General features: G+C 32.1%; 1 long non-coding RNA gene and 5 other non-coding genes across 6 annotated transcripts in view; 4 read left to right on the top strand and 2 right to left on the bottom strand.

Annotated features, from left to right (window-relative positions):
• The window catches only part of LOC123275539, a 134,504-nt gene that overhangs the window by 44,554 nt on the left and 65,642 nt on the right, over nucleotides 1-24,308 (top strand). The gene's annotated exons all lie outside the window — the stretch shown is intronic.
• Trnaa-ugc lies at nucleotides 4,558-4,629 on the top strand. Its single transcript has one exon. It is a non-coding gene; the product is annotated as a tRNA-Ala (tRNA).
• Trnal-uag lies at nucleotides 14,479-14,558 on the top strand. Its single transcript has one exon. It is a non-coding gene; the product is annotated as a tRNA-Leu (tRNA).
• Nucleotides 15,126-15,196, bottom strand: Trnaq-cug. The gene has a single exon. It is a non-coding gene; the product is annotated as a tRNA-Gln (tRNA).
• Nucleotides 15,714-15,785, top strand: Trnaa-ugc. The gene has a single exon. It is a non-coding gene; the product is annotated as a tRNA-Ala (tRNA).
• On the bottom strand, nucleotides 23,658-23,741 carry Trnal-uaa. Its single transcript has one exon. It is a non-coding gene; the product is annotated as a tRNA-Leu (tRNA).

Below are 24,308 nucleotides of genomic sequence, written 5' to 3'. Positions count from 1 at the left end.
ACAGAAATCGGTTAGTAATAATACAATTCGCATTACGATTTACCTACCATTATCCCCTCGTCTTAATCTCTTTTGAAGAATAAGAAAAATCTTCAAAGAACTTACGCCCATTTAGCGTCTAAAAGTGCAAGTCGGTTCCATTATCCATTACATTGTAATCTTGGCTGACTTTGATCCTTCAATGAGTTCTTCTGCGAGGACTCGAGACGATACAGACCGTAGACCAGACCTAACCAAGGAAAGAAAATGAAAGAGTTTTCTCAGTCTTGAAGTTTGAGAAACGGCTCAAGTCTTTTAGTCAGAAAAAAGAAACAAGAGTTTTTACTTCATTCCTTATTTATAAATAATCCATTAAAAATTTGCGGAATTAATGATTATTGATTAATTGATTTAATTTCTCCAGAGTGAATTCACTCTGGAGAAGGGTTTTATTTATACTGTTTTTCTTTATTTTTTTAAATAAAAATAAAGAAATCATTTTTATTTGTCTGAAAATTACAAAATGCGTACTTAGAGACTCAAAAATTCAATAAAACCTTTTTTCTTAATTTAATATAACAAAAAATTTTTTACAGTTATTTAAAATTGCATCAATATTTTATTTTAATTTTTACAAGTCGCATTTTTGATAGAATTCTCTTTAATAATAATTTATATATTAAGAAATCTTAAAAATTGCTGAACAAAAGACAATTTGAGTAACATTAAAATAATTAATTTTTTTAAATTATCCGTAGCAATGTTAATCATTTATTTAATTTTACTTTTTATCGGAAAAATATAATTAATACTTACAAACCTAAACTTTAGATAAATTGATTAAAGTATTTATTAATAATTTTGCATATAAGATTTGTTTTAGCTCAATAAAAATTCGTATTAAAATTTTTATTGTTATTGTGGTGTTTTATTTGCATAACTTTACAGTTTTATACAAGTTTTTTTTCTTCTTTTTTTTTTTTTTTTAAGATATAAATATTAGATATTAGATGTGAAATTTTAAATAGGTAATAGTTATTAATTATTTCAAACATTTTTAACTAGTATAAACATTTAGAAATATTATTTGTTAACACTTAATTTATCCTTTGGTATTCACTTTCCTCCTTCCATATTGCCAATCTTTTCTTCTCTTAACCCCTCAGCATTCCTCACCCTGTTCTCTGTTCCGCCTCTGCACTTTCTTCTCCCAATTTTTTAGCTTCTTTCTTTCTTTTTATTAATTCTTCGATTTTACGAAAAATCTTACAAAAATTCACGTCTAATACACCTTATTAAAATCTTTATTTACTCCGCCTAAAAAAAAACTCCAAATTTACTCCATACGCAAAATGTTATATTTCTTCACTGCTGTACTTCGAGTGATAAGAGTAAAATTCACTCCAGATTTTTTACACCGTAAAGCATGTGTCACTTAATTAATTTCTTTTCTGAATCACAAAATAATTTGCAACCTCGGCATAATGAGGAGTAACGCTTACACTCGGTAATGTGGAACGCTTGAACATAATATCGTATATAGGCTTACATAGGGAGAGGATGAGCGCTGCATATGTAATCGTGTCGCATGTCAAACATAGTATGGACTCGAAACACAGAAGATAGTATTGTAGGATACGCATGATGGGCATTGAAGATATTGTGTATATACACGCAACAGGAGTCAGTGTACGGACTGTGTGCTCAGGTAGTTGTCTATCGGCTGTTGGTGGGTGTACAATGTCCATACACCATACAGCAGTGGTGTACTATAGGCTACTGCTATACAACATACTGGTGGGTTAGGTGTTCGCTATGTGCATAACGATTATATGCCTATTAGAGGAGCACTATTCAATACATATGTATTAGGTACATATATATATATATATATATATATATATATATATATATATATATATATATATATCCTATATATGTCTATATGTCTTTATGTATATGCATGTAGGTAGCACTAGCCTGAGGAGGGCTAGGTGGTTGAGGATGTCCAGTACGTGGTTTCAGGCCGAAAGGTACCATTACGCTATTGATGAGCAGCTGACCAGCGGAATTGGTTCAGCACGTGTGATCGATCCGGCTAATCTCAATTTGCCTCCATGTCTAGATGTTGATCTTGAGTACATAAAATACTTGTGTTTTGGCTAATAAATCTAATTTAAAAAAAAAAATTAATTAATTCAAGAGAGAAATTCTTGAACAAAAACATTATTTTGAATGACTTCATTTATGTGGAAGAATTTTTGATCAGAAACATTTTTTTTGATTTAAGTAAATTTTACTTGATTAAAGATAGGGTAAAATTTTCTATTAATTAGTTATGATAGAATAAAAATTTGAAATCTCTAAATTGATGAAAGATTAATTTGATTCAAGAGTAAAAATCTTCATCTAAGAAAATTATTTTGAAAAATTAGATAATTTTTAATTAATTAAGTTGAAAAATTCTTAAACTGAGAAATTATTCTCGACTTAAGTAAATTTTTTTTTGATTTAAAATTATCTAATTCTTCAATATAATTTTTTTGGTTTAAAACTTTTGCCCTTGAATCAAATTAATTTTTTTATTAGCGCAAGATTTAAATGGAGGTAAAGATTGAAAATCGCGGTTTTAAAGTTAGTTTGAATAATAGGATTCCCTTTTAATGATGGAGGGGAAAGGATAATTAAAAAAAAAATTATTTATTTAATTTTTGAACAATTCAATAAAGAAGGGGTTGGTTGGAGGGTGAGGTATTTTTTTCAAGGGTTGTTAAACCAATGCATTGAATCGTGTAATTTAAAAGGGGACTATTGGTTTCGAAAGTACAATTGTGTTATTATGACTTTTATGTTCTTCTTTTTGAATTTTTAGTCAAAAGTGATGGATGGTTTTATTGATAGTTGGGGTTTTGTAAAATATTTATTACGTTATTTAACAGAAAAAGTGTGATTGATTGCTGTGATTGATAATTGATGTAAAAAGTACGATTTTAATTGCACTATTAATATGAGTCGAGTGGAATGATGATTAATGGTATAAATAACCGTTCTCCCTGTTTTTAAAATGAATCTTCAAGTGACGCGGTAACACATGTAATAATTTTTTACCCGTTTTCTTGATGAGGATGATCAGTAACATGCGTTTACACACTACACGTGATTGCTCCACTTTCCATGGATATACTAGAGAAACGAGAATCTAGGCATGAACGAGTCCTCGATTAAGAAAATTCTAAAGTCTTGTGAAATTAAAACGACACTCGTTCGTTTTGTGTAATCAAGTGTAAAAACTGGTTTGTGTTGTCACTCTCTGTTTATAAACTGTCATATTAATTTATTGAGTGACATACTTATATTTTATAAAAATCTATACATATACATTATCAATTTAAATAATTATTTTTAGAAGTCAATTTAAAGTAAATTAATTTCATTATTAGCAACCGCAACTTAACTCCGTGAGAAAAATTTAAATAAAAAATACATTTTTAAAATCTAACTTTTGGACGATGTATGTTTTTTTTTTTTTAAGTGTTTCAACTATAACTAAAATACCTTATAAATATGAGAAAAATATTAAAAAATTTTTGAAGTGAATGTGGAGTTACAAAAATCAGCTAAAAATTTGTTATTGATATTCTTTTCTATAAGCGTGAAAATTATAATGATATTTCTTTTTATTTCTATAGATGTTATCATTACATAAACAATACAAAATAAAAAGTTTATATTATCTCAAAAAAAAATATAAAAAAACATAAAGTTGGAATATTGAGAAAAAATCGATTTATTTCCAAGCAAAGCAGCTGCAAAAATATTTAAACAGCATATCAAAGTATCGAAACATATGATAATTGAAATTTACAGAGTTGAAACAAGGCATAAAAAATTAGGATGTGTAACAACGAATCAAAAAGGTTTTATTGGAACGTAAATCACCGGTATATTGGATTTGAGGTTGCCCAGCAACGGGGGAAATCCTCACTCGTGTAATTCATTTCAAGCCTTGTGTGTTTAAATTCACAAAACGTAAATACGAGAGTAGTGTAACCGCGTTCGAATGATATCGCTCGCCATCAGTAACAACTGTATATAACTACTATCAACAACTAACACACAAAACCGGTGTTTTAATGCACAAGAGTTATACATACACCGATATCAATACGAGAAAGATAAAGCAGTAGATAGATATATTAAGAGAAGTAGATAGCAGTAGATGATGCACCCCAAATCCCAATATGCTATATAGGGTACGTCCCGAAACGGACTAACGGTGATCTGATTTTAAATCAATCAACAGTGGTTTTGCGCTCAATTTACAGTCTACTCCGAGCCGAGTGCAATATGCACTTATGTGATTGAATGTACCATGAAAAAATAATGGAAAATGTATCAGATGACAAAAAAATTTAGTATTCTAAATGTATCCACATGTGATTTTCTGCTTTCCATGGAAGGCAAGTTACCGATTTACCGACCTCGACTCATTGATGAGACTGTTACTTGTAACGAAAGTGGGCCATTGATTTACTCGGTAAATCAATGAGGCGTGGTTCTGATCATTGAAGGAACATTGGGGATGTAGCTCAGTGGTAGAGCGTTCGCTTTGCATGTGAAAGGCCCCGGGTTCGATCCCCGGCATCTCCAAATTATTTTTTGTAAAATTATTATTGTCATTATTGTTATCTGTTTATATAATCAATAGAAGATGGAAAATTTTGTCTTTAATGTATTTAGGTGACAAAATAAATTTTTTAGTTAAATTTAGTTTCATCAAAAAGGTTTTGGCGTGAATTTTTGTCTTTTCATTGTTTTATATATTTTTTGGTGATAGTCAATTTTTTATGACAAGTTTTAGAAAAAGTTTCGAATAATTTGTTGGTTCTATAAATTTGTTTTGTCACATTTATTCATTACATAATTGGTGATTGATCCTGTCAAATCGATATTGTTTTTTAAATTTACTTAAAAATTACCCAAACTATTTGTATTGTGATGAAAAATTATTAAGCTAAAATTTTTTTATTCACAATTCGGAATTGTCGGTAGTAAAAAAGTAACTGCTGATTGTTATTTATCAATATTTTTTTTATCATTATAAGATATTAAAAGCTAAATTTTTGCTCACTTCAGACTGTCACAGTTTACAGTCGACTTGTATAATTTTTCGAATCGTCCTCGTTCACGGTTGTAGCAACGATTTAGTCACCGACGACTACTCTTGCTAGACACCCGTTACGTAGGCTTTTAAATTTCAACCCTAAAAGTGTTTTACGGTTGGCGTCACCCATTGATCGAATTTAAAACTTTATGTCGGGACGATCGGGTGACACCACTTTGACACCCGGATGTACTGATTTTACAACCAGCACGCGACGGAAACGGATTCTGCGAATGAAAATTTAAAGGGTACAAGGGATCCATACACATAACATATAACATACAACATATCGCATATAACAAATAAATATATAATACATTTATAGCTGTAACATCCATTGGACATCGGACAAATCGGGATTGGTTTTGAGTTCGAGTACAATGGGTTACAAAGTGCAGTAGTACTTATCAATTGTATAATGTACACAAGTTAAATGTTTCAAAAGGGTGAGAAAGATTCCTATCCCGAATGGAGAGGGTCGATATGATTATTCGGATGCGTTTGGTTGGAACCAATCGCCAACTTAATAATACTCGGATTCCCGCAAGTTGATACTCGGGATGTAACAGAGTCCGACAAAGGGGTTGCTTTTTTGCACCTTCTTTCCCTATACAATTTGGTGTTTTCAGCAAACACTGGAACTGGGTTTCCAGGTAAAGGCCGTCTGGTGCGACTTATGGCTTTTCAATGAATTACCTTCAAAGGTTTGAATGACACTAGTATGGTTATCAAGTTCCAACATTGTTTTATATACGGAAAAAAATAGGTGCTGCAACAGGATGCGCAATAGGATTTTCATGAAGCAAAAATAGGACTAACCTTGTGGGAGCAACATGATAAAATTAAAAATTTTAAATAAAGTTTATTTTTACACTGATAGAAGGATTTATTTGTATTAAAAAATATTTGTTAATAGTTAATAAATCATTTATTAGAGACTACTTTTTAGTATTAAATAAATATTTCTTAGTATTTAAAATGATTTGTTTGTATTTAATAAATCTGATATTCATTTATTAAATATTAATAAATCTTTTTAAATATTAAGAAATATTTGTTAAGGACTAAAAAGTGGTCTCTAATAAATGATTTGTTAAATATTAACAAATATTTTTAACTATAAACAAATCCTTCTATCAGTGTAGCAACTTTAGTCTGTATACAATCGAGAATAATATTTTTTTATAAAATAATATTTTTTTTGAGGTAGTTAATTATAGAATTGACAAGAACTTGAAAAAGTCATCTATCTAAGCAATTTTTTATGAGTACGACTGTTCTAATATCAACAAAAACTAAAAAATTGACAATTCTAAATGATTTTTAATAAAAGAATAAAATGATTAATAAAAAATTAATTTTATTTTAAAAAAAAGTTTGATATCAAATGTTGTAAATATTTTAGTGGTGGACAACTGTAATAGTAAAATTATTATAAAAATATCTTTAAAAGTACCCCACATTTATTTACAATAAAATGAATTTTTTTGTTAATCTTTCCGTGCAAATTTTTATAATTCTGATGATCTTGGCAAGAACACTAAAATAAAATTGTTGCATTGTCTATGGTCCTTGATAAGTGTGCAAATTATCAAATTAATCAGAAGCCTTAAAGTCGGAAAAAATGACATTTAAAGATTCTTTTACGTAGATACGGGATAAGCCAATAAAAACGTGTTAAAAAAAAAAGAGTTTTTCTCAAGCACCCCATTTGGCCGTCACCCTAAATCAACTGTACCCCACGACTTTCTCTCAGCATATCTCCGAAAATAGTTACAAGACTCAATAAATCCTATTGGACATGAAATACTAGCATTAGTGCTGTTAGCTTATCGCACTTGCATGCTCTTGAGGAGCATAATATTCAAACGATCATATCGTAATCGATTGCGATAAGAATATCGGATAAACGGTCGGCAATTGGGACGATTGAAGTTCAGGGAATATAAATACTTGTAGAATAGAGCTTATTCGGTAGCCACGTTCCGACACAACAGGAGGTCTTTATCATTATCCACCTTCTTCTCCACATCCGGTTATTGGCTTAGCGGCCATAAATAACCTAAGAACAGTAATTTGCATGGTGCGTTGCCAATCGTTAAATCAAATGTTTTACGTCTTCATTTTATTCGCGTGATACTCATCAAGGCTTATGCTTATCTAAACGTTTATCCGGTTATGCTTTAACACGTGTGAGAATTTTTTTCGGTGTTTTTCACCACGATCTCCGAGTCATCTAATTAAATCTTTACCAAACATTAATGACGAATAAATTCAATTAGCCACGCGACGGATTTTCACCCCTTTGATTATTTATTAGTGTTTTTTTTTATCTTTGTTTTTTTTTTGTTTAACAGCAAAACTTTCCAGCTGCGACTGTGCGTGGATTATTTGTTTGTCTTAGAAGGCTTTTTATCTTAGAAGGGTACACAGGATTGTAAGAATGAAATATGCAAGACTGTTTTATATCTGAAAGAGTCAAGACTGTGCAGTAAAGAGTGGATGGCTCTTTAGAACCGAATAATGTTTTCCCAGTAATTACACTGTTAATTGCGCACCCAAGGAAGAGGCATTTCATCTCCTCGTCCTGTAGTACTAGTAATTTCTTTCTCTCTCTCTCTCTTGGATTTACTCCTTGTCATACTTTTCCTCCCGTCCCTTTCACTCTTTATCTCCCGCGTCTACTAAATACACATTCGCTATTACTTTATAGTCATGGTATACTCTTCCTCCTTCGAGTTTACTTGTTTTGTGTTTGTTCCTTCAGCCCCGGTTGCGTGCCGTTATACCCTGATAGCTGAAATGAGTATAAGCTTTGAAAGAATGTTTACGAGAGAAACATTTTCGAGTGCTAAAACATAATAGGATAGGCTTGTAACATTCACCTAAAGCCCCATGGGCATCCACTCACTCATCTTAACTTTAAACTTTTGTAAGGATTAAAACAGCTAATTGTTATTCTCAAAGGATTCGGAAGGATACTACTCAAAGTGGGAGTAAAAGCTCAAATTAAAGAAGAAATAGTGGGTAGGTCCAGGTGGTTGTATCAAGATTCACCCAAACGGAAAATTAGGACTCGTCTGGTAGTAATCGCTCTTTATATTTTACTTATAATTGCAAATTTAATTTATTTTTTGTCAGTACTCTAAAAATAAAATATCGCTTTATGAAAAATTTGCTTAATTATTCTGCTAATGGTTTCAAAAAATTTCTGTTGAATCATGAAAATAGTTTTTTTTCTTTTCAGACCACTTATAATTATTACAAAAAACTCCAGCCTCGCAATACTTATTTGTATTAAGTGATATTTATAAAATTTTTAACGTTAATTGTAATTTATATCCTTTTTTATGACCCGCAATTATCATTAATGAATTTAATTTGTAAGTAAGTAACTGAAATTTGAATTTTTATTAGTGCTTTAACTTGCTTGTGAGTACCAACATTACCAGCGATAAATCTGTATTGCACAAACTTTAAGTACTGATAAAAAAGATAAATTTTATAAGTAAATAGTACGACGATTTAATTCGCGTTTTCCCGTTCTAATACATGAATCATGTACGAGCTCGTCTCATACTATGAGTCTTTTTCCCACAGAGAATCGTTGTCGTTGTCGTCATCAATATACGTTAACATACATACTCAATATATGTATAAATACGTACACAATATATCTACAGATATACACGTACACAGTGCGTGAAATCTAGTCGTTGCATAACCCATAACTCGAACTTCGTTATTGGTTAAATAATGCCCCGAGGCTCACAATGAACTCATAAAAGATTGGTGTGTGCGTGGAAAGTGTGTTTATACGTGCGTATTATTACGTGGGCAAAGATGGAAAAAAGATAAAAACATCACTGAGATATCACGTTGTTTGCGATATCAACGAGGAAAATATACCATTGAAAGCTCAGCTTCGATTGCAGGGAATTAGTGGCACCACAGAGAGCCATAGATCTTCATTAGAAGGCGGGTGCATAAGTCACACACACTACAGGGGGCTCCGACTTTAGTCACCCTTTTGTGATACTCGAGCACGTATCAAGAGAACTCATACAGCTACAATAATATGCCGCTATTTTCTTCCACTATGATTATTACTTTTCATCCACTTTGTTTCAAGGATTCACTTATTTACCCAATTTTCCTCTTCCGGATTGTTATAATTCGCGTGTTTTCCTTTCAAATCAATTTTTTTTACGAATTTATTTATTGCAGCCAGTCTTATATTGTAATTATAAAGTATTTTTTTTACAATATGTTTTATTTTGCTGAATTTATTGAAAAGTAGCATTTAATGGCGAATAATGAGTTTTAAAAATTTCTTATATTTTGAAAAACTTTGAATTTGGTCAATTTTAATTAAATTTATCTTAAAATTCAGACGATTATTTTTAATCTAAGCAATAATTCTTTAATTTTAATGATTATCGCAGTTTTTTTCACGACTATAGCCGAACAGAGTTTATTTTTTTCGTTATTTTTTCGGAAAATAAATCGAAGGAATCCTCAAAGTTTGCAGCTATTGTCTGATCTAAACAATCATACGAATACGAGTGGGCACGTTTTTTGTGATTATTATTTGGAAGCCAACTAAAAGCCGTCCATTGGCTGGTCACTCTCCGTTCTTTGGCTCCCTCGTTAATGTTTTTTAGCTTTCACGAAGCCGCAGAATTGTTGGGTAAATTCGTCAGGATATATATATTTTATAGAGGTTTCCGAGATTTAATTTTCCTAACTATATGACGACTAGAGAATGAAAAAGGCAAACCCGCTGTGCAATTGTACTATGCTCGTTCATTCATTTAAAATGTTTTTTTCCTTTTATACCATTGTTTTTTTGACCAATTCTTTTGTATTAAAGAAACGTCAAACAGAAGATTGCTTTTTCGATGCTTTTTGTTATTAACAAAAACATTTATTTCATTTTTTTGCACACTGTATACTCGCATAAAAATATGTATTAATTTGAGACAATCCTGCTTATAAATTAAAGCAAAAAAACTTGACATTGTATCAAAAGTGGTACTCGACATATTTCCACTATAATTACTTTTCCTATTCATTCGAATTCAGTTCTTAACTAAAAAAAAAAAAAAAAAAATGCATGCATGCAATTTTTTTTTTGCACAGAAACAAAAATTGCATACACTACTCGAGGGTTAAATTCAATCGAGCATTAGTAAGGCTTTCGAACGATAACGGTTTCAGCTGATATATGACGCATGTACAATAAAAATTTAATAACGAAAAAAATCCGGCAACAAAAAGATTGGATTTAAAAAAAAAGAAAGTGCATAGAGCTGCAGAATATCACGTTGACTCTACTGCAGTGGAATAACAAAATTGTAGGATCGTATCGCGTTTATAATCCACTTAGGTTTAAACTGCATAACTCTCTTTTAACTGATGCATTGAACCTCTTTCTCCATCACATCACGCAGAACCATCGTATCAGCAATCGACCTCCTCGGTATCACGATCACATCACCCATGAGCATACATCTCGGGTGGTATTCACCCTTTTTCGTCACGGGGATCATAAAGCCTCCGATTTAGTTTCTACCGGGATATTTCTCTGAGGCACAAATGCATTTATCGCTGATGTTGAGTGCAAGCTTGATGAACGAGTCGTACGGCACAGGTTTTTACAAAGTTAGCTACCAGCTACCGTTAAATCATCATCCTGACTATCAACGTCAAGCTGAGAATTATCTAATGCAACACAGCCAATCTCTTGATACATACACATACATACGATAAAATAACTTTTCTCCCTCGCTTTATTCCTCATTCCTTTAGCATCACGTCATGCTTCCATTCTCCGGGGAATTCCTAGATGTCAACCCTCTCGGAAAGCTTCCAAACGACAGCAGTACAAGTAGTCTGGTTTGTCTTTTACTCCTCGTTCTATTTCACTTTGCTGCAAGTTATACATACATATCTAAAGTTCAATCAATAAAACTGACTGGGGTCATCATAATTGTTTTATATGCATTCGTATTTTTGGGTTAACATTCATTTTTGGTTGTCCGTCAAAAAGAGGAAAGAGGTGAACAAAAAAAATGAAAAACACTTTGATGCATTGAACTTTAATGAGATTTTGGTGCAATGACTTTTAGCTTAAAAAGTGAGCACATCCGGTTTGATTTATTGTCCGCAATCGCGGGTCATTAGTCAGAACTCGAATGTGTTTTTTATGCGTCGAAAAATAGGCTGATAGCGGGGGCGAGTAGTTGGTGGTAGGTAGATAGAATATTGAGGGAAATAACCGGGACAAGGTAATTTGATGTCGAGTACGTGAACCCTTTCAAATTGTCGAAAAATCGAGTCATACGATCAGCGGGATCTGGGCGAAAATAAAATTATAGGAAAACACGGTTAGCTTGGAGGATGGTATAGATATAAATTAGAGTCGAATATTGAGTGAAAATGTTGATGGCAGTGTTGGTTGCCAGCTATGCTGAGGTTGAAAGATAATACACACTCGAGGGCAAATTTTTGGTTTTGAATTTCCGTATAAATTGGTATTGCTGAATTACTTCCAATTACTTGGGACTTTCGAAACACGATATATATATGAATTCTGTCTGTATCATATGCCGACGCTTATTGGGCTTTTATCGTGTCCAATATTCATACTGCTCTATGCTCCTCCCGATCGGCCGGGATTTGATATTTGTTTTGATGCAGGTATATAAATACATATGTATTTACTATATTTCGCAGTTCGCATGCATCGATTTCAGGCACTCCATCGACGGGTCTTGTGTATGCAAACGAGAAAGGTGCTACTGGATAACTTGGAGCAATTTTAGTGTATATATTTTATAGCATTCGTGTACATCGTTCAATATTTTTTATCGCGGATTCCAAAATATGCTTTGTCAATACATTCGACCAACGAACAGCTAAAGTGCATCCACCCTGCATTGTTATAACTTTTTCTTTATTTTTTTTTTTGCATAAACATATATATTCCTCTATTCGTAGTTCGTATCCTTGGCCATTCATTCTTGTAGGAAATCCGGATTTTCCGAGATTTTCGGCGTTCGCGATCCCCAAATTTTCTGGTTATTCAGAGATATAGTTTAAGCTAGTAGAGAAAGAGCAATTAGTGAGAATTTAGCAAGCCCATTGTTCGTGTACTTTAAGGGAAAAGTTATTGAGATTATACGATATTTCAGATAGCAATTCATGGTTATGCGAAGCATCGTTATCTACAAGAGCTTCGAGCACCAGAAAATCGATAATGCCGTTTAATATATTATATATATTTGTAAGTGTGCCAAAATATTAATAAATCACGTATGTATAATGGACGGTTGTTATATTCACGCTATGGTTAATACAATAGACAATAGTTGATATGGTATTTTCAGCACACTACGTGGTAAGTACGTCTACTGGTGAATGCTCGCATTCACGCAGCATACAAAATTCTATCGTAGGTGACGCGAAACGTGGGTTTCCATATGGGGAGAGAGGTAGTTGTGATGCTCGCATTTCCGGGGCCACATCAATTGTCATTAAATGTCATGATTATTGCGTGCGAGTGGGCTGAGAGACGATTATTGTTGCTGCAGACCATTATGGGCAATGGACCAAAGTCCCTAGGATGATTGATGCCTGATACTTATTGAGATCAGAGGATTTCACTAATGGCTGACACATTGTATTAAATTTTCGCCTATGCAGATTGTAATTACACCCAATATTTCGTGCATTTTACTAGCTGTCATTTATTAATTGTCTAGCTTAGTTTGGGTTTAGATAGGCTCAGATTCTTATTCCGTCTCTTTCATGTTACTTTTTTTTTATTTATCACATAGTGTTGTGAATTCAAGTTAATGTATAAGCACGACTTTCACCATTTTTTATTCATGTATCATCCAATATACTCGGCTTCTATCCACTATGATCCGCAACATGCGGACGTAATTCAGTAGTTGCAAGTCATCAGGATCATCTTCATCGTTAGTCACATTTATCACTCACGGTGACAGCCACGCGAATTAAGCCCAAAGTGGTGGCGTGATTCGGCTAAACATTCTCGAATTTTATATACTTGATAAGATTAAGTCAATTGTGAGCGCACAAGTTATTAAATCCATACATTCGATATTATGTATAATGGACCTTTTTTGACTAAAAAACAGATTTAGTAAAAGTATAAAATTTTTAATTTAACCAATTGGTAACTAAAATCTCTGATAAGTAAATTCGAGTTAACCACGGGGTATTTCACGCAAATTTATTGATTGTCGTATACCAGCTGAAAAAGCGTACGTCTATAGCATGAGTTTTTATGTACATTCTCGTGGGACACGATAAGAGAAGACGAAATGCAAGAGAAGTATCTTCATGCTACTGTACATTCTTCTTTTTCTTCTTTATTTTTTTCCCCTCGCGTTTTGTCTTCTTTCTCGAGTGTATATATTGTACGCTAGTATGAATTTTTATAACGCGATCCTATCGCGCGAGAAAGTAATCGGGAATGTTGAATACAGAAAGGAAAAAAATGTGTATGTATATACATAAGTCCCTCGATGTTCTTTTCTTAAAGTTAAGACGAGGTCGTATAGAAAGAAAGCAATTACCTCTGTCGCCGGGCATCGATACCGTACACTCACTTTTATTTTGTACTTTTGTGGAGGGAGAAATAAAAAAGATACTTTAAATTTTATGGGTAACCATATTTTTTAATGAATCGTATACGAGATATGGAAAAAATAATAATTGTATAAGAATAAATTTATCATTACTTTTTATTTCTATTAGATTGTATATACTTATATTGCACATTTTCTTTGTTATCTTTATCATTTGTAGGACAATAAATAATATTTGTGATTGAGAGTTTACAATGATAACTACCAATGCAATAAACGATTAAAGTAAATAAGTAACAGTTGATGTGCAATGTCAAGTCATTGAAATAAACATAATTATTGCGTCAACGTCACGCTAAAAATAAAGAATGTAATAGTAATGCATTTAAAGAAAGGCACGAATAATTGATGTAACCATTAACATTAGTCATACTGATATGTCTAATCTTTCAAATAGACAATACAATACTGCAGTTCGTGTATCTATTCACAGCCAATAGATACTGTGATGTGTGATTTATTGCGCCATCTCTTGATAGCGTCTTGTACTACTTTCTGAGAGATAAAAGACTGACAGCAATTATTAGATCTTTATTTATAGTCATTTTCTGAGGATAATTACAGTCTATGAACTGGATAGAGACTTTTCATTGAAAATAGAGGCCGCTCAAATCCCCTTGTTTTTCAGTGTCTACTTCGAGTCGAGTTCTTGGCGGCAGCGTGGCCGAGCGGTCTAAGGCGCTGGTTTTAGGCACCAGTCCGAAAGGGCGTGGGTTCGAATCCCACCGCTGTCAGATATTTTTTTTCCTAGAGATCAAAATCCAAAAAAAAATTGATGTTTTACAACCAAAAGATAAAAATTTTGAACTTAAACCATGTTAAAAATAGTTTATATTCTATTTTTTCTCTAAACAATCTTTTTGAAATCAGAATATAGGTTTTAAACGCTAACATTATAGATTTTCTTTTCATAGTCACTTCTATTTCTTCGTTGATATTCCTGAATTTCGTTATTAGGAAGAAATATCATCCGTAAACTTACCTTGGTTACCTTAATGGATGAATTCACTTATTTCGGATTTGACTATTTCACTCTATTGAATACGTCTAACTATTATACATGCATTTGTTTCAATTATTCTATTGATTAAAACATAGGTGTTATTATTCTTCAGAAGGATTTAGTTCCAGTTTTTTCTTTGGTACATATTGATAAAACGATCATATTTGACAATAAAAAAGATAATTTTTATCTTAAGCCGTTGGATAAACCTTCATAATATCAAACACTAATGATAGCTAATGTAAAATATGAAAATGGTTGAGTGGTGGATGAAAAAAACCTATCAAAAAACAATTATAGGTCCCACCGAGATTTGAACTCGGATCGCTGGATTCAGAGTCCAGTGTGCTCCCATTGCACCATAGGACCGTTTATAGAAAAAGCTCAGGTTCGATCTACTTCCTGAGAGCTTTATCGTAAAAGCACATGCAAATTAATTTAGTAACAAATCGAATTCGATTATTTCTTCCAATCTTTTTCAGTGAAGTTTTATACTTCAACTAATATGTGCTTTTGTATCTGTCATAGTCTACAGCTGTTCACAATTCGACTCTCGGCATAGAATTTATTTATCAGTATAAATTACTTTGCTCGTATCATATGTTGATTTTGTTCAACTACAAATACTATACTTTCATTTGATAAGATTATTAAGTTTTCTAACACCAGATATCTTGGTGTAGGTGTGAGTAAGAATCCAATGTATGGTGCTTTCTGAAAATGAAAAATTACATGATTAGAAAAATCATTTTCAGATAAATTTAGTGTTGAGTTTGGCACAAATTAATTTTATATTTTAATAAAAGTTTTATGCCACTAAAAAATCAATAAAAGTTTTTTCACGTAGCTTTTGTACTGTCTCTAAAGACTCAACATTTCATCAATTGGGGATGTAGCTCAGTGGTAGAGCGTTCGCTTTGCATGTGAAAGGCCCCGGGTTCGATCCCCGGCATCTCCAAATTTTTTTTTAATTTTTTAATTGAATATAATTTCTAACTGAAAGTAGAGTAAAGGTTTTTATTTTTTAAATATTCAAATTTATTGTCAATGCACACCGTAAATATTTAACAGAATAAATTTAAAACATGACTGAATTCTTTGTATTGATAATTCTATCAATCATTCACTGTAAAAACTAACCTATTACGATCCTGTCACTTATTAATACTTAGATTACAAGAACTCATTAGTACTGCTAATGATAATAAATCTTAAATAAGCTATACTTACAATAGTTAATCTTGTAAAATTTACCACTTCATAAATAATGCTATAATTGTTCGTATCCGAATAGCAACAGGTCTTCACAAATAATAAACACAGCACAACGCCTCTTTAGCATGCGTACTTAATTTCGTGTCTTCTTTGTTCCCCCCTTCCCCTCTACACACTCGGCGTGTTGAAATAAACAGACGAATTCGACGCTCAGTGCCGGTCAAGACATGTTTAATCCAGTTATCTACCTATAGTACTTCTCTTTTCTACTACCTTTCTTTTATTGATTTTATTTTCTTAGAATACACTTTAAGTAAACAACAAATTCCGTTTTACCGCTTATTTTTATCTCTATCTAAGGTATATTTCGATTTATGCCTGACTTTTTTACGTATTTATTTCATCCTTCTGATCAGTTACCATATTTTATTTCTATTAAAATATATTTTCCATACACCCACATGAATAAATAAACTAGAGTTATGAAAAAAAAAAAAAAAAGATACAAAGAGGATGCAAATAACTGCTATCCCGGTCAGAAAGATTGAATGGTATAATAGAGGTATCGATTCGTCATATGCAAAAGTACCGTACGAAATTGAAGAAAGACCCTCTCTTGTCACCGCTCAAGAAAGATGGTATCATTTGAATTGCTAGCGTCATGATGTGGTTGGCTCTATACCATATATACCATATATACATACGTATATGTATCTCGATCAAATATATGAAGAATAATCGCGCGTGATACGCTATGAAGCCTCCCTTTTGTGTTCACCGCTTCATGTCATTTTGGTAAATTAATCTTTTGAAAATGACGAAAATTTTCATGTATTTATACACATCTCTGATAAAACAATTTTTCACAACAAGGCACTAACAAATATTTTAAAAAATATATTAATTTTATACGGAGATACACGATGTGAACCTCATAAATTCCTCATGAAGACTGATTGGTATTAAGAAAACGTCAGTAATTTTTTCAAAGCTGTTTACTTATTCGTGACAATTTCAAATGTTTACAAACTTAAATTCGAGATACTCTTACACTCTTCGTCAATAAGTGGTTACCAGATGGCGAACAAAGCACTCCTTGTACTGTCCGTGTTAATACCTAAATTTATGGCACTGTTTTATGACCCGGACTTGAACTTTTCTCAACCACTCCACACCCAACGGCTTGAATATTACATTTAAGAGATAACTCTGCTCTGTACAAAACTAGTTTAGAAATTTTTATAAAAATATTTCCCTTTGATATAATATAAGGAGACATAAATATGTGATTTATCAGAGAAAATCACAAATTCGTTTCACACTATAAAATCTAATAGACTGTAGTAGCATGTAAGAAATCTGTGGTATTCGGAAATTCTGGGCAGAAATCCAAAGTAGGAGTGACCTTCCCCTATCAGTCGAGCGTTATAATTTGTTCTATATCCTTCTATCCACATACATGTATGCATGTATATATATTTATTATATATTACTTATACACTCATATATAAACATGGAGTATATTTATTGGTATACACGCATAACGGCGTATTTTATCCACTGAGTGTAAGTTAAGAGAAAAAAAGTTAAGAGTAACTACGTGAAAACAACATAAAGAAATCACAATATAAGTGTATAATATATAATAATAAATATATACATAATATAGGAAGCTCGGATATCGAATTCTGACCCATGGACTTTGGGGTTAGCATTCGAGCGTGTGACCATTTTTGTCGCCCTTATACAAATTTTATTTACGAATTCTTTTTTCTCTCTCGATTCCGATAAATTGAATTACCGAAAAAGCGTCTTTCTTCTTTGCAAATTTTTTCTTCGGAATTCAATTTCTGGATGTGAAATATTAATTATCAAAGCGTTTTCATAATTTCTTTTCTAAGCTTCTTATGAAAGGCAAAGAAAAAACAAATAAAAGAGAAAAAACGATCGCAAAGTACCAAAGGAAGATACAATAATACCAAGCGTCAACAAGCATTGCTTTCATTTGAAATTTCTTTCATTTTTTGGTACGGACAAGGGCAAGACTTTAAATATTTAGGCGGCTAATTTTCCGGAGGATTTTAAAGTTAAGAAGCAGAGTACAGTAGTACAAGTAAGAGAATAGAACGCGAACGAAAAAATAAGGGGTTGCCGGTTAGGTGTAGGTGGTAAAGGAGCCACCGGAATCTTCAATAGATATATATAGAGTGAGAGTGAGAGGAAGAAAGTGAGAATTGTAAAGGAACTTGGTGGCTCGGGTCCACGAGCGGAATGTCTTCTAGACTGAAATAATAATGAAAGACGCCTGGCGCCTTTAATCACGATATTAAACATTTACGATTGCTACTCCATTTTTTTTAATTTTTCTCCTCATCTTATTCTTTTTTTCCTTTTTCTTGAAGCAACTTTCAGAGACTTTCTTCACGCAGCTCTGATCTGATCTAGCTCTTGTTGGGGTTATACATCACTACGTAAAGAATTTACTTTAGCTCCAGCTTTTGTTTATTTTTTCTTTTTTTTTTCGCATTTTTCATGCTTCGCGCGTTTATCGTTTGTGCCAAAGCGTCAAGCGAAAATGCCCAGAGGAACGGTGTTAAGAGATACAGATATTATAAGCTCTCGGAGATATTGCCATCACTATCCGGTGATTAAAAATCCAACGGGTGTAACTTTTAAATTACAATGAACAATAGTGGGAAAAGTATCCGTTCTCTTTATTTCAAGTTCAAAATAAAATCCAGAGTGAGGCTTTTAATCTAATTTTTTTTTTTGGCTGTGATTAAAGACTTCTATTCCGGCGATCAAGATAAGTTGGAAATTGATTCGAGCGATACTGCAAACAAAGGGGAGAAGTTCTTTATTTCAAATAAAAGATTGCGCTGGTGAAAAATAAAGGTGTGAGTGCCGAGTAGTTCACATTAACCATTTTTCTTCGCGACGTTTTTCGCGATACCAGCTCAGAGATTATAGTCCCACCCAGTCTGTATTGATGATAGTACCAGCGGTTGAGTCTATAGGTCGTGATATGAGGACTAGATATTATTGTGGTCCCGAGTCGAAATTCGAGTTCCGTTTTAACCGTAATTTTTTCCCATCTCAATTTTACGGTCAAAACAGACTTGGCGCTGTATTGATAGCTCATTTAAACTGAGCCTGGTTTCACCGTAACTAGTGGAGTTTTGTCCCATTCTACCACGATTACGGTCAAACCAGGCTTGAAATAATGATAATAATAATAATAATAATAAATTAAATTTTAAAATTCTTAGGGATCCGGGTTCAAATCCAATTGAAATCCCATTTATTTATTTTTTTTTTTGCTTTAATCACTGCAATAATAATTATTATTATGAATAATAATTATTATTGTTATAAGAAATAAGTAATAGTAATTAATAATAATTGTCATTAACATAAAAATTTGTAATTAACAATTATTACAATTACAACTATCAAAATCGTTTATGAGCACAAAAAAATGTATAAATTAATTTTGTAATAAAAAAAACAAAAATGGATGATTTCCCAAGTTTGATTTTTTTTTTTTACGAACAGGGGTTATTTATTGTCCAGTTTATACATATTAAGGAGTAAGGAGATAGGAGGAAAGGATTACTCATGGTAACTTAACCTAATACGCTTCGTAAATAAAGAAATAAATAAAAAATCGCTTTGCCCTAACCGAGAACCGAACTTGGAACCTATCGCTCGTCAAGACTTACGCGCTACCCGCATCGCTACACTGCCGATTGGTAAAAGGCGAATCTCAGTAGTCTCATAAACTTTTTAAAAGACGCGTCTTGAAATAACTAAGTTCTGAGTGGAATCTGAAAAAGAACTTTACGGAGAAATTAAATGAATAGTAATAATTATATTTATAGACATTCAAAATTGAAATTTAGTTATCCATTCTCAATTATTAATCTTATACTTCTATTTTCAATTGTAAGATTCGGTAATTGCTTATTTTCACGGGGTGTGAAATCAACATGATTAGATTATTTTCTACTTAATAGATATTTTTTTTTTTTTTAGAATAAATCTAAAATAGAAAAATTTTTCAAAATTTTTTTCAAAAATGTTAATTTTGGGATAAGAAAAATTATGAAACATTTCAATTTTTTAACTAAAAATAAATTATGAAAAATTTCAAATTTTGGGTTAAAAAAAAGTTTTAGCAAAATATCGAAAAATCGATAATTAAAAAAATTTTTTTTTTCTAGTAAAATATTTTTTTTATCAGAGTAAATCTAAAATAGAAAAATTTTTTTTAATTTTTTGAAAAATTTCAATTTTAGAGTAAAAAAATATGAAAAAACGTCAGTTGTTGGATTAAAAAACTATGAAAAATATCAAAAATTAATTACTTTTAAAAATGTGAAATTAAACAATTACCTGCGATTCTTATATATTTTAAAACTTGTTTCAGTGAAAATATGTGAACTAAGCTGAATTTAGAAAAGAATAATATTTTTTTTCCAAAATTCAAATTTATGAAAGAAAAACCCTTCTCTGAGATTATTATTGTTATTATTATTATTATTATTATTAAATTTTTAATTTTTAAATGTCAACTTTTCATGTTTTTTATTAATTTAAATTTTCGCGCCTAAGAATTACAAGATGGCAAGAGAAATAATAATAATCAACAAGATGACAAATATAGTAATAATATTTATAATGATAATATTATACTCCTGGAAATTTTTACGGTCAAAACAGACCTGCGTACGCCTGTTTTAACCGTACTTATTCTCCGATACCGTCTTGTACGATCAAAACAGACTCGATTTTTAGCGGCATATTAGACTTCAAAGAGTTGGGACATTTTTACAGTCAAAACGGGACTCGAATTTTGACTCGGGGTGTATGTAGTATTATATATAGTGTGTAGAAGTGAGAGGTGGTCACTGCGCGTGAGCTCAATCTACTGTGCTTGGTTTGTTTTCCCGTCATGCAATTTGTCATCTATTGTCCGACCACACACACACATGTCCCATGCCTGTCGCAAATCCGTTATATTTATGATCCCTAGTTGCTTGATTAATTTTTTTTCATTTCGGATTATCTTCACTTTATTGTATTAATTAATCCGGGATTTAAAATTGCGAGTTATTAATGTTTATCGATAATCATGAATTATTCTATTTGTAATGCTTTTTTCCTAAAAAGGAAAATGTTGAAACCCATTCTGTTTTTTTTTCTTTTTTTTCCATTGAGCATTCATTATATTAATATTAATATATGTATATTGATCGTATAATCATTTAATAAGGGACTTTTTCCTACCATTTTGTGACAGTTGGTACTTATTATTCGACATTCTGTTAAATATTTTTACCATTATACTTCAATAACAATAAATCTAGATCATTTAATCATTCTGAATATAAATCAAGCTTGCCAGATAATATCAAATAGTTGTTTTTTTATATTAATTTGTACAATATATAAGGTCATTTTTAAAAAAAGAAAGAAAAATCATGAAAAACAGTACACATCACTTTGACCACTTGTGATGTATCTATAAACAAGTTTCCGCAAACAAGTTTAGTAAAATTTGAAAATAGAATATTCGTAAATTTTCGTAACCCGATTTTACGCGACGTCGCGTCAGAATGCCTGAGCATTACAAATGCGATTTTCAGTAGTCCGTCAAGAGTTCGTGGGGAAAGTAAAATAAAAAATAATAAAAAGCCGGGTGAGTTGAGAACTGAGAGATGAAATAAATCGAATAGGAGGCAGAGAGTATCCGGGAGTACCAGAATAAGAGTAAGAGAATGAACATAGTTGGGGAAAGCTGGAAAGCACTTTAACCAGATCCATTTTCCAGTTTTTCTTATTCAACAGTTCAGTTGAACAGTAGGATCGAGTTACCGCTTCGGATTTGTCGAAAATTCGATTTTCTTAATTCCTCTTTTTGTCACGCTTCTAACATCTACCACCCAGAAGCTATAAATGGAATAAAAGATATAATAGATGTAAATAGACTACAAGTTGTCAAATAAAAGTGAGATAAGAGGTTCTACCAGACAAGAATCAAGTACTTGTTATTTACCATTACATCAGACACCCTAGCTTCCTTTATCTCTTCATTTTTCCACCCATGAATATATTAAGATCCTCCTCGGTAGATTGACAACAAATTTATTCATACTTAAAATAAATTTTTCTCTTACATTCTTATTATCATTTTTTCGCTAACCGCGAACAAACCGTCGGGAAGAATGCTGTACCCTTGACTTAAAGAATTCACGTGATAGTTCTTGTACGCCTATAGTACCTTAAAGGGGTTGACTAAAACATCCAGCCACGTGATCTACGGTCTTTTATTCTGACACCTACCGTATGTACCATACCACATAATACTACCATGTACTACTATGTACTGTGTAGCATACCCGAACAGAAGACATCCCATCAAAAGAAAGAATTCCGAGATCTGAGACCTTACAATCCTCAAACATGATGCTACACTATTACGACTTGTGCATGTATGTTTGTCTATAGAGTAGCACAGTATAGAGGTAACGTGAGAATCACAACAGATGCGACAAAACGAAATTACAAGTGTCGACGTCGTGTTATTTTTTTTCGCAAAATTGTTGTGACAGGCGTTTCAACCAGCCCGAGTCTTTCTTCTTTTATTTTCACGTTGTCACTGGTATGTTGGATTGGTATGCTATATGATATGTGTGTGATGCTCTCTGTTGGGTAACATGGGGTTCCCGGCCTAGCACTTTTACGACCTCTAGGAAGGTGAATCACTGGCTCCAAGTGTAAGTGCAGGTCTCAGCCCAGGCGTGTATGTGAAGTCTTTTGGGAAAAGGGTCCTAGTTCCTAGTATTACTACTTACACAGCCTTTTTCTGTACACTTGATCTCATTAAATCGTCTCGTTTTTTTTTTCCGACAAAACCGTATGTCGATCATCATATGCAATTTCAATAAATGAACGGTAGATGTTTGCATTGAAAAAAAATTTTTTTCAAACATGTTGGTTGAGACATTATTGCTTATTACTATCCAGTTAAGTTCAAATATTATCTTTATCCTTATCGTAAATGTTAATACCTTCTAACTTCTCCATACCCTTTTCTCCATTGAAATTCATTACTATTCAACGAGTCATTTGTACATATCGCGCTCGGTAATTACCGGTTCCGTGACGATTTAGTAGATCTACTCCGACTAGACTTGCTATTCAACTTTGGAAGCTTCCATCATTTGTCTTTTATACGTGTGTTAATGTTGGTATTCATCTACACGCTGGTATACACTCACAAAAAACACGTATTTAACGGTAGTCATGCCGTAGATTAAGATATTGCCTTTGAATCGTTAATCTTCTTCAGTTAAAGTGTCGACTTATCTCTGCTTACTCTAGTGTATAATTATCACTATCATTAACTATTTCATATCACAGCTATTGGGATTTTTTTTTAATTTACAAGCTAGTTTTTATCTATTCCGAATCGAAAGTCGAAAGTAATTTTTGTTTCTTTTTTAAAAACGTATACTTACTTGCATGTAACTTAATTAATTTCTGTATATTAACTAATAATGTAATTAATCAGAGTAGATTTTTATCAAATTTTAAAAAAACAAAAATAATTTGCTAAGTGTGGGGTTCGAACCCACGCTCCCATCTGGGAACCAGAGCTTAAATCTGGCGCCTTAGACCGCTCGGCCAACTTAGCTCGGAAGAACAAAACGGAATTGTTCATTATGAGCCTATTGCAAATTTTCACTATAAATTTATCTATTTTAGGCAAACTTTCGGTGTGAATCCACATATTTCACTTATCTAATCAATATTTCGTTATTTTCTAACCGAATTGCTGAGAATTCCAGTTGTTTATATCATCAAATGTATTATTGAATCATTTAACATTAAGTCAGATCGATACTCATGGTAATCCCTAAATACATATTGGGCAACTTAAAAGAACACTGATCTAATGACGAAAGTGATGATTCAAATAATTGAGGAAGTACAAGAGTAAATAGCTCTTCAATTTGAATAATATAATCATTATTCATCATTCATAAAAGTTATGAAACGATAGTTATGATTAATCGATGTAAGGCAGTTATACACCATCACTTGATCTATGTAATGAAATTGGCACTATCAATTTACTCGTCAAACGTCAATCACTATAAAAACTTACCATTTTCATAAAATCGCTCGATAAATTTTTTGAAAACACTTCATTATCGAAGAAAGTATTGAGTAAAGGAGTTTTGGCAAGAAATTCTCGAAT

The sequence above is a fragment of the Cotesia glomerata genome, linkage group LG2, assembly GCF_020080835.1.
Source record: "Cotesia glomerata isolate CgM1 linkage group LG2, MPM_Cglom_v2.3, whole genome shotgun sequence".
Classification (NCBI taxonomy): domain Eukaryota; kingdom Metazoa; phylum Arthropoda; class Insecta; order Hymenoptera; family Braconidae; genus Cotesia; species Cotesia glomerata.
The sequence above is the reverse complement of the archived record's forward strand: the minus strand, read 5'-3'. Positions and strand labels throughout refer to the sequence as shown.